The sequence below is a fragment of the Acipenser ruthenus genome, chromosome 42 (genome assembly GCF_902713425.1).
Source record: "Acipenser ruthenus chromosome 42, fAciRut3.2 maternal haplotype, whole genome shotgun sequence".
Classification (NCBI taxonomy): Eukaryota; Metazoa; Chordata; class Actinopteri; order Acipenseriformes; family Acipenseridae; genus Acipenser; species Acipenser ruthenus.
The window spans coordinates 1065582-1077717 of NC_081230.1; the positions used below are offsets into that span (position 1 = coordinate 1065582).

General features: G+C 40.3%; 1 protein-coding gene across 1 annotated transcript in view; it reads left to right on the forward strand.

Moving 5' to 3' along the window:
• Positions 1–3332: 3332 nt before the first annotated feature.
• Positions 3333–12136, forward strand: part of LOC117404843 (zinc finger protein 850-like) — a 29829-nt gene continuing 21025 nt past the window's right edge. Inside the window, exons 1-2 of the mRNA XM_059011374.1 lie at positions 3333–3454; positions 4347–4444. The gene's annotated coding sequence lies outside the window, so the exon portion shown is untranslated. The remainder of the gene's footprint in view (positions 3455–4346; positions 4445–12136) is intronic.

The window sequence follows — 12136 nt, forward strand, 5'->3', positions numbered from 1 at the left end:
CTGCTCTGCATACCAGTGATGCCCTTCTACCCAGCGTGCAGATCTACTGTGCTGCTTCACTGCTTTCATTCAGTATTAGGTATGAACAAGGTTTCTGTGATGCCTTTATAATAAGAAAACAAAACAAAAGAGAGTGACTTTTTACAATGAAAACATGTAACTGAAGAAATCAGACCTTTAGTTTTTTCATCCTTTCAGGTAATTGAAATGATTTATGAGTTTCTCTGACATACATTATCTGGGCAGCAGTGTGGAGTAGTGGTTAGGACTCTGGACTCTTGACCAGAGGGTCGTGGGTTCAATCCCAGGTGGGGGGACACTGCTGCTGTACCCATGAACAAGGTGCTTTACCTAGATTGCTTCAGTAAAAACCCAACTGTATAAATTGGTAAGTGTATGTAAAAATAATGTGATATCTTGTAACAATTGTAAGTTGCCCTGGATAAGGGTGTCTGCTAAGACATTAATAATATCTGTATTCATTCAATACATTTAGTTTATTAACCTGCTCTGTCTCTCCACTGGGTAGTTATTCATATAATAAAAAGCATTTCATTCAAAGAGCTTTAGTTTTCTAACGCCTCTCAGGTTTTCTTGTGGAATGGGACACTTTTTAATCACAATAAGACACCTCAGAACATCTTTTCAAAGCTTTTACGCCAGTCTTTAACTCCTATTTATTTTAAAGAGGTAAACCACCTGTTCATTTTTCAAAACTAGAACCACACAGCTGAGTGATACACTGTATTTCAAGCCCTCTTCAGCGCTCTCAGTGTGTTTAGTTTTTCATGTTGTAACATTAACATGATGTTTTGTCCTTTTTTAAATCAATAGCAGTTAATTAAAGCCTGGAGGAAGCGCTTTGATAACGCGTCCCTCGAGTCTCACAGAGCAGCGCACTCCTTGGCGTGTCTCATTGCTGGTGACTCTTCTGCTGCTGTGGACGCGGCTCTGTTGCCTGGTTTAGTTCGCAGCGCAGTCTGAGGAAGAGTCTAAATCTGTGCCGCTGGACAGCAGGGAGGAATACTGTCCTGGATAAAGAATAGGAGACAACCATACAGTTTAAGAGAAACGAAATACAAGCATGGGGTAGAAATAGCAGAGGTTACTGCCTGGAAGTTTACTCGTAAAGAATGACCTTTCTGCGACCCTGTGCTGTATTTACCAAAAACAAGTTCACACGCCCTGAACCTGCAAGACTAGCGAAGAGAAAGCTATGAAACTGCGAGCATGCCTGCGCCATTGTGGATCTGTTTGTGACAACGGGGCTCAAACTGGAACTAACCTAATACACTTCTGAAAACATTATCAGGGATATACCGTCAGTGTTTAAACATCTTGTTCTGAAGAAGAGGACGGGAAATAACAATATCTGTACAAAACACAGATTACATATCCGCGAAAAACTCTGCATCGGCGCTGCTGCCTCCAGACACAGCGCCCCGGTTCATAAAAGATTGTACCAACTCCGGCATTGAGGAGGGGGTTACTTGAATTAAAATTGTATTCACTGGAAAAACTAGAGCTACAAACAGCTCGTTTACGGTGATACAATTGAAAGTGTTGTTTATTTTTAATTAAAAGGTCTCCGATATGACAATTTCCTTTGCGGTTCATATTAGGTGAATTGTTAAACCGCGCTGATCGGTTTGTATTTTGTGATTGGTATATTCCTCGTCCTGTGGGAGACAGACCCGTTCAGACACTGAGGGAGAGCAGAGAGGAGGTGAGAGAGTCTGCATGGAGCTCTACAATGTGTTTATAAACTACAGAGCGCTGTTATATTGTATTATTTTGAAAGGTCCGGGTTGTAGTGTGGTAGGAGCGCGTTGTTTTACCCGTTCAGACACTGAGGGAGAGCAGAGAGGAGGTGAGAGAGTCTGCATGGAGCTCTACAATGTGTTTATAAACTACAGAGCGCTGTTATATTGTATTATTTTGAAAGGTCCGGGTTGTAGTGTGGTAGGAGCGCGTTGTTTTATCCGTTCAGACACTGAGGGAGAGCAGAGAGGAGGTGAGAGAGTCTGCATGGAGCTCTACAATGTGTTTATAAACTACAGAGCGCTGTTATATTGTATTATTTTGAAAGGTCCGGGTTGTAGTGTGGTAGGAGCGCGTTGTTTTATCCGTTCAGACACTGAGGGAGAGCAGAGAGGAGGTGAGAGAGTCTGCATGGAGCTCTACAATGTGTTTATAAACTACAGAGCGCTGTTATATTGTATTATTTTGAAAGGTCCGGGTTGTAGTGTGGTAGGAGCGCGTTGTTTTATCCGTTCAGACACTGAGGGAGAGCAGAGAGGAGGTGAGAGAGTCTGCATGGAGCTCTACAATGTGTTTATAAACTACAGAGCGCTGTTATATTGTATTATTTTGAAAGGTCCGGGTTGTAGTGTGGTAGGAGCGCGTTGTTTTATCCGTTCAGACACTGAGGGAGAGCAGAGAGGAGGTGAGAGAGTCTGCATGGAGCTCTACAATGTGTTTATAAACTACAGAGCGCTGTTATATTGTATTATTTTGAAAGGTCCGGGTTGTAGTGTGGTAGGAGCGCGTTGTTTTATCCGTTCAGACACTGAGGGAGAGCAGAGAGGAGGTGAGAGAGTCTGCATGGAGCTCTACAATGTGTTTATAAACTACAGAGCGCTGTTATATTGTATTATTTTGAAAGGTCCGGGTTGTAGTGTGGTAGGAGCGCGTTGTTTTATCCGTTCAGACACTGAGGGAGAGCAGAGAGGAGGTGAGAGAGTCTGCATGGAGCTCTACAATGTGTTTATAAACTACAGAGCGCTGTTATATTGTATTATTTTGAAAGGTCCGGGTTGTAGTGTGGTAGGAGCGCGTTGTTTTATCCGTTCAGACACTGAGGGAGAGCAGAGAGGAGGTGAGAGAGTCTGCATGGAGCTCTACAATGTGTTTATAAACTACAGAGCGCTGTTATATTGTATTATTTTGAAAGGTCCGGGTTGTAGTGTGGTAGGAGCGCGTTGTTTTATCCGTTCAGACACTGAGGGAGAGCAGAGAGGAGGTGAGAGAGTCTGCATGGAGCTCTACAATGTGTTTATAAACTACAGAGCGCTGTTATATTGTATTATTTTGAAAGGTCCGGGTTGTAGTGTGGTAGGAGCGCGTTGTTTTATCCGTTCAGACACTGAGGGAGAGCAGAGAGGAGGTGAGAGAGTCTGCATGGAGCTCTACAATGTGTTTATAAACTACAGAGCGCTGTTATATTGTATTATTTTGAAAGGTCCGGGTTGTAGTGTGGTAGGAGCGCGTTGTTTTATCCGTTCAGACACTGAGGGAGAGCAGAGAGGAGGTGAGAGAGTCTGCATGGAGCTCTACAATGTGTTTATAAACTACAGAGCGCTGTTATATTGTATTATTTTGAAAGGTCCGGGTTGTAGTGTGGTAGGAGCGCGTTGTTTTATCCGTTCAGACACTGAGGGAGAGCAGAGAGGAGGTGAGAGAGTCTGCATGGAGCTCTACAATGTGTTTATAAACTACAGAGCGCTGTTATATTGTATTATTTTGAAAGGTCCGGGTTGTAGTGTGGTAGGAGCGCGTTGTTTGTGTGTGTGTGTGTTGTATTTGTGAAGCGGCGTGTTTGTTTTTATTCATATCTCTCAGTTGCAGTCTCCGTGCCGCTGGCTCAGTGCTGCACGAGTGGCGGGTTTGCAGACAGATTGATCTTGTGTTGAAAACATCTAGCGAGTAAATGCAATCGGGGAAGTTTTTTTTTATTTTTATAAACGAGATCAAATATATTTTCAGTATCAAACAATTATTATTTCACTGAGTGGAGTGCGTGCACGTGTACCGTAATGATTGTAAAAGCAGCGCTTTCCAAAACGTTCATACAGTGACTGCCATTTTCACACTTACATGAACACGCATGGAAACCGGCTTTCTGTCCTTCTTAATGTGTTTGAAATCATGTTTAAACATTCTTTCAATGAAGTGTATCTTTGTTTCCTTCACTAGTTTTATTCTGCAGGTATCATTTTAAACACTGAGGGAGATCTCAGTTCCAAACTCGTGCTGTGGAGCGTCACACAGTGTTTTTAATATTGCTACCTGAAAGAAACACGTTTTTATTTTGATGCAGGATATCTGGTACTACACGAGGTTACAATACGGGTTTACAAGCCTTGCTTTCAGATAGTGCTGCACTTCCTTGCTCACCTGGGGGGTGAAATTGTCCCCTCCTCTTGAACGGCTTCTTTCACAGTATCTTAATCTGTATTCTTGTAATCTCATAGTACAGTATACATCTGTGAAAGTGAACTAAAGCAAATAATATATGTAAAAAAAAAAATCTTTGTTCTCCTTGAACTAAACAAACACATTTTCAGATCTGAAGAGCAGAAAGGACACATTCACTGAGGAGACGGTCAGAACGAGTGTCTAGAGCACTAGAGCCGTGCTGCACATCCCACTGACAAGACCTGAAGTAAGTGTCTCTCTCTCTATTCATTCAACTTCAATCAGCTTCATACTCGGCTTATATTGTCTCATTGTAACTGAGTGTGTCAGAACAGTCACTGTGTTACTGGGCAAGATTGTAATTGTGTGCAATGCTTTGTTTATTATTGTTGCTTAATATTACAGAAAGAAACGCATCTGAAAGGCTAAGAGTTTAGCACAAGAATGCGCGTTACAGTACAATTAATCTCTGTTATTGTCACAGATTAAAAAGGGCTGATCACTTGCTTTTAAATTAATTTTTTCAGGAGATCTCTCTTCCATGACTCATTTCCGACTGTTTCTTAAGTGAACAGTACTGTGCAAATTATTGCTCTGCACACAGAGGTGCCTCAAATCAATACTGTGCAAATTATTGCTCTGCACACAGAGGTGCCTCAAATCAATACTATGCAAGTTATTGCTCTGCACACAGAGGTGTCCTCAAATCAATACTGTGCAAGTTATTGCTCTGCACACAGAGGTGCCTCAAATCAATACTATGCAAGTTATTGCTCTGCACACAGAGGTGTCCTCAAATCAATACTATGCAAGTTATTGCTCTGCACACAGAGGTGCCTCAAATCAATACTATGCAAGTTATTGCTCTACACACAGAGGTGCCGCAAATCAATACTATGCAAGTTATTGCTCTGCACACAGAGGTGTCTCAAATCAATACTATGCAAGTTATTGCTCTGCACACAGAGGTGTCCTCAAATCAATACTATGCAAGTTATTGCTCTGCACACAGAGGTGTCTCAAATCAATACTATGCAAGTTATTGCTCTGCACACAGAGGTGTCCTCAAATCAATACTATGCAAGTTATTGCTCTGCACACAGAGGTGTCCTCAAATCAATACTATGCAAGTTATTGCTGTACACACAGAGGTGTCCTCAGATCAGTAATTGCAGTAACATTCTAAACAATTAGCCTTGTTTTTAATAAGTAAAAACATTATAAGGACAATTCCATGAAAAAGTGCCACGGCCATGAAAAAAAAAAGTTGTATTTATCAAAACCATCTCTCCCTGTATTTGTACTAAAGGGTGTCTATCATTGCAGGCTGTATTATTATTGTTCTCTTTGTGCCTTTACTTTACAGGCATTTAAAATTACTGTTAAAGCAACATTTTCAGAAGTCTGCCTTCCATACACTTTAGCTATCAATGGTAGATACATGTTTTAGTCACACATTTGTAAATAAGTCACATTTTGACTCTGGGTATGTAATACCAAGTTGTTATTATTATTGTTATTTATTTCTTAGCAGATGCCCTTATCCAGGGCGACTTACAATTGTTACAAGATATCACATTATTTTTACATACAATTACCCATTTATACAGTTGGTTTTTACTGGGTTAGTAATCTAGGTAAAGTACCTTGCTCAAGGGTACAGCAGCAATGTCCCCCACCTGGGACTGAACCCACGACCCTCCGGTCAAGAGTCCAGAGCCCTGACCACTACTCCACACTGAGTCCAGAGCCCTGACCACTACTCCACACTGAGTCCAGAGCCCTGACCACTACTCCACACTGAGTCCAGAGCCCTGACCACTACTCCACACTGAGTCCAGAGCCCTGACCGCTCCTCCACACTGAGTCCAGAGCCCTGACCGCTACTCCACACTGAGTCCAGAGCCCTGACCGCTACTCCACTGAGTCCAGAGCCCTGACCGCTCCTCCACACTGAGTCCAGAGCCCTGACCGCTCCTCCACACTGAGTCCAGAGCCCTGACCGCTCCTCCACACTGAGTCCAGAGCCCTGACCGCTCCTCCACACTGAGTCCAGAGCCCTGACCGCTCCTCCACACTGAGTCCAGAGCCCTGACCGCTCCTCCACACTGAGTCCAGAGCCCTGACCGCTCCTCCACACTGAGTCCAGAGCCCTGACCGCTCCTCCACACTGAGTCCAGAGCCCTGACCGCTCCTCCACACTGAGTCCAGAGCCCTGACCGCTCCTCCACACTGAGTCCAGAGCCCTGACCGCTCCTCCACACTGAGTCCAGAGCCCTGACCGCTCCTCCACACTGAGTCCAGAGCCCTGACCGCTCCTCCACACTGAGTCCAGAGCCCTGACCGCTCCTCCACACTGAGTCCAGAGCCCTGACCGCTCCTCCACACTGAGTCCAGAGCCCTGACCGCTACTCCACACTGAGTCCAGAGCCCTGACCGCTACTCCACACTGCTGCCCAGTTACTAATATTACATTTTCTTGGGATGAAGGAAAATATTTTTAGTGATTCAAAATAATGGTGTTTAAATTAAACCAAATGTCACAGCCATCACATTTTCTTGGTAAAGTTTCTATAAAAGTTGGATACTACATTATATATTTTGTTCAAACTTTCTCTGCAAAGCTAATTTTTTAAAATGTATGTTCTGGAATAAAAATGTTGACCCTTTCTTAATAGTAAGTGCCCAGATTAGCGTCATGGACGTGACAGTTCTGGACGTGACTGGTAGTAAGCTTGATGAGATTGCAGAGTAATCCCATGTCTTATCATGCACAAGCTAAATATTAATTGAAATCACTGAAGGGCATCAGAGCACATTGTCATGAGACCATATAAACAGATCTCAGGACCAAACAATCATGTCGCTCTTCTTAATGGGGATTAAAGTGTTTTCTGTCATCTGCTGGTCTTACATTTTTGTGTTCATGTTAACGCCCCTCCTTAGTAAAATGTTAAAAGGACAGTTGGTGGCAATGTGCTGAAACACGCACATTTCATTGATTTACTGTAAGATCAACAAAATACACGTACCTTTAAACTGAAGTCTCATCGTGTTAGTTCAGTCACTTCATTCAAAGCACTTGCGTTTCACTTTGCATCGCGTTATTATAACCATTCAGGACGCACTTCAAGAAGCTTTTATTTCTTATTTCTGTTCCAGTTTACATGTTTTTATTTAATAATAGGGGTGCTCTGATAACCGGGAGCCTGTCTGCATGGCACCGATGAGAGGAAATAAAAACACACACACTCGTCTATCTGCAGTGTGTGTTATTTTAGCCGATAATGTACACCCATATACATGATTGAATTTCTTCCAGCACAGAATTTAATGTTTGCTCAGGCATGCTTACTAATGATGCAAGAACATTGAGACACTCATTTTCCCAGTGCTGTGTATTGTGTGATCATCCTGCAGTAAATAAGTCTCTAAAGAGCCGTGTTTGGATTTTTAATATCTGAAGACAACAATAGGATAGCGAGTTGTGTGCAGCAGAACAGACTTGATGCTGCATTAAATCCAACGATGAACTGCGAGTTGAATATTATTCTGATGCTTTAAAAAAAAAGATTGAATCCTAAATAACATTGATGGTTTAAAATAATAATAATTATTATAATTATTTGTAATTGTGTGTCTTGCTCAATCTCATTGGTTGCGGGTGTGTTCTGTGGCTTTTTGAAGCTGTAATTGATTACTGTGCCGTCTTGTTTAGTAACAAATTCAAGTTTGACTGAATTTTGTAAGCGGTTATTTTCATGAGATCTTTTTGTTTTTGATGAAGTGAACAGTTTAAGTTGTGCTGCATTTTGAAGCAGTGTATGCTTACAATAAGAATGGAACGGCCGCTGTTGTAGTTCACATTGTCTAGACTGGTTTCTTTTCTACTGTACAGTGCAGGTAGAGGTTATGATACGCAATGCTAGACAGCAAGTGGCTATACAAGTTCATGTCACATTATAGAGGTTTTTTCTACAGAATTGTTTTCACTTGTACAAATGCAAAGTGTTATTTTTGTGTGACTGTTGTAAAACAAATGTATAAATTGCTGTCCAGCACACAGTATAATACTTTGTTATTCTTTGTATTCATTTTCTGAAGTAAATGCAACACGTAAACAATACCTGTTCATTTTAACATTCGTAATTGTAAAACAGTTTACATTTGGCCCTGGGTCTTGTTCTAGTAGTTTACAATAGCTTACATGCACTGTCTATTATTATCAGTATCGTCTATATGGACAGAGAACCATCGACTATCAGCATCAGACAAGAAAATCTTTATCGGTGCACCCCGAATTACTGCAGCACTTCATCACTGTCAGCACATTACTTTATACTCTGAATTACTGCAGCACTTCATGACTGTCACTACATTACTTTATACTCTGAATTACTGCAGCACTTCATGACTGTCACTACATTACTTTATACTCTGAATTACTGCAGCACTTCATGACTGTCAGCACATTACTTTATACTCTGAATTACTGCAGCACTTCATCACTGTCACTACATTACTTTATACCCTGAATTACTGCAGCACTTCATGACTGTCAGTACATTACTTTATACTCTGAATTACTGCAGCACTTCATGACTGTCAGCACATTACTTTATACTCTGAATTACTGCAGCACTTCATGACTGTCACTACATTACTTTATACTCTGAATTACTGCAGCACTTCATGACTGTCACTACATTACTTTATACTCTGAATTACTGCAGCACTTCATGACTGTCACTACATTACTTTATACTCTGAATTACTGCAGCACTTCATGACTGTCAGTACATTACTTTATACTCTGAATTACTGCAGCACTTCATGACTGTCAGTACATTACTTTATACTCTGAATTACTGCAGCACTTCATGACTGTCACTACATTACTTTATACTCTGAATTACTGCAGCACTTCATGACTGTCAGCACATTACTTTATACTCTGAATTACTGCAGCACTTCATGACTGTCACTACATTACTTTATACTCTGAATTACTGCAGCACTTCATGACTGTCAGCACATTACTTTATACTCTGAATTACTGCAGCACTTCATGACTGTCACTACATTACTTTATACTCTGAATTTTTTGTCATAAAACATCTGCTGCAAATAAAGTAATTTTTGTTGTAGAGAGAAAAAAGAAAAGAGATGAGTACCCTTTGGTTATATTATTATTATTTGTATTATTAATAGAGATGAGTGCCCTTTGGTTATATTATTATTATTTGTATTATTAATAGAGATGAGTGCCCTTTGGTTATATTATTATTATTTGTATTATTGTTTGTGGCGCAGATAACAGCGCAGCGTATTATTTATTAATTATTATTTATAATTTATAACCTCGTGAGGATGCATGGCTGATCAGCTACTGATTATTTAACTAGCTGACAGTCACGCATCCTTATTAAACGCGTGCAGACTGTGGCCGAGGGGTAATAAGATAATTAACAGCTAGTTAACCCCTCGGCCAGAATATAAAATACGTGCTGGCTGAAAACCAGCACGATACTTGTTTGGCTCCTTTTGTTTTGTGTTTGTTTAAGTCTTTTATTTCCTATTGTTTAATAAATGAACTGAACGCCGTAGCGTTTCAGTGTTGCCCCGCCAGTACCTGTTTGTTTTGGTTTTGTGTTTCTGGTCTGAAGTCATGCACTGCAAGCCATCTTGTTCACAGTCTCCTATTTAAAATAACACATCTGCAATCATTTCAGTCTTGAATGCAAAAAATATCTATAAACAGATGTGGCAATGAATTAACAAAGTGAAGTGAAACAAGTCAGAGTTTTAGCTTTAAAACTCCGACATAAGTTGAGTTTTTTGTGCATTTTCAAATTAACACTTGAACCGCCGAAATTTCTGACTAGTTACAACCGCCACAGCGGTTCATTAAAACAGCTTCGATATGAAAATGAAAAACAATCAGATACAACTTAATGTTTTTATTTGTGAACACCATATATAACATTTGCACAGCAAAAACACTGTATAGCACATATACATAAATATGAAAACTATAATAAACATTACCCAATAAACTACTGTGTAAACAGGTGTAGAAAGTTGTATGCGCGTACAAAATTATAAAAAATAAATAACTAGTTCTAAAAGTAAAACAAAAATATAACATAACAAGCGACATGAATGTGCTTTGAGGGAAACAGAGTTCAAAGGCACATCTATTACAGCTGTCTAATTAGTACAATCCACACAGAAAACACACTTCTCAACTTTGCCAGTGCATGTGCCACAGACTGCCTGTTCACAACCGGCGCAGGCTTCCAATGTTTTGTTTCTGTTGCATTTAGCAGCCTGGCCTTGTCTTTTCCTCCGTGTGCCAGTGGGTGCAGCGCTGGCTGAAGGTTGAGGGGCATTTGCAAGCCGGATTGCACTTCTCTAAGCAAAATGTTTCTGCCGCAGCTCCAGGGGTAGCTGCAGAATGAAGTTCCTCTGGGAGATTGTGTTCTCGGTGCACTCCTTGTACAAACAAAAGCCAGGTCCAAAACATTATAAAAAAAAACAGCCACAGGCCACCTGTGAGAAGCACCTTTGACAGGATACTGCCGTGCCATTTGATCAAGTACATCCACACTGTACTGCGTTGCATTGTAAAATGAAACACTCTCTGGCTTTCGTTTAGCATCAGTCCTGATGGTCACTGATTTATGCAGAGAGCTTAGAATAATAATAATAATAATAATAATAATAATAATAATAAAAAATGATGTGTAGAATGACTTTCATCAGTGTTTCAAGCACTCAGCAGGATTATAATAGGCGGTTGTATTGCAATGTTTTACTGTTCTGTATTTAATATGCATCTTTTTGTAAATGGCCCCAACATTTAATCTCCACCTTGTGGGATAAGCCATTACAAAGAAACATTTCAAGAATAATGTCTCATATAAGATTGTTAGTGATATGAGCGAGTTTCTGAAAATTTGCTCGGTGATTTCATTTCCTGCAAAGGGTGAAAGTGCTATTTTAATGATATTTCTGTAAGTTTCAGTAGTTTGACATGTACAAAAGCAGCTGACAGCAGTTACATCATTATATAATAATTGGATTGTTAGGGAACTTGTAAATAAATGACCTACCTGCTTGAAAAATCATACTGTGAGTTGGATAGGAAAATGTTTGTTTATTTGCATGTAAATCATTATATTATGTGAAGATTGGAACTAAGTTTTAGGCTACCAATAATCAGGATAATAATTAGAATTAATAATAGAAATGCTGGAAAACGCTGCCAATCTGTCTGCTGAATAAAGAAAAGGAGACTCTTGCTGTATAAACTAGGAGAGTTATCCTTGACTGTTATTGAGAAATATTATTTGCCTGCAAGGCTATATTCGGTGCAATACTGGATTTTCAAAAATGTTAATGCCGGATGTACCCACATGAAACCATTTGGAAAACTCTGACTATTCACTTCTAACTGGTCCCAAAAAACAGCTGCTATAAATCATTCATATGTGAACGATGATGTCATGGTGACGGTAGACGCCCATTTTAAGGCGTTTTAAACAACCATTGGTTGCTTACCAAATGACTGACATCTCCAAAGGCTCCAACAACCAATCAGGAATAGTTTTATATACTTTCAAAACAAAAGCAGTTGGACAGAAAGCTAGATGAGTTTGTTTATTTATTTTTTCTCTGTCGGGAGATTTGGCGATCACAAGTACAAGCTTACCAGAAAACAAAATATTCATAGGATAAACATCACAGATCACCGTCCAATCAAAATGCATTGCACTAAAGCCCCAGCCCAAGAGAAATGCATTTTATTATGAGGTGCAGCATTTCAGTCTCTTAGGTTTCGGTTTAGATGACTGGTATATACCATGATTTTAAAGTGCAGCTTTACTGGAGAGCGGACTAAATTGCTTTACAGTACCAAGAATGCTTACCGACTGTG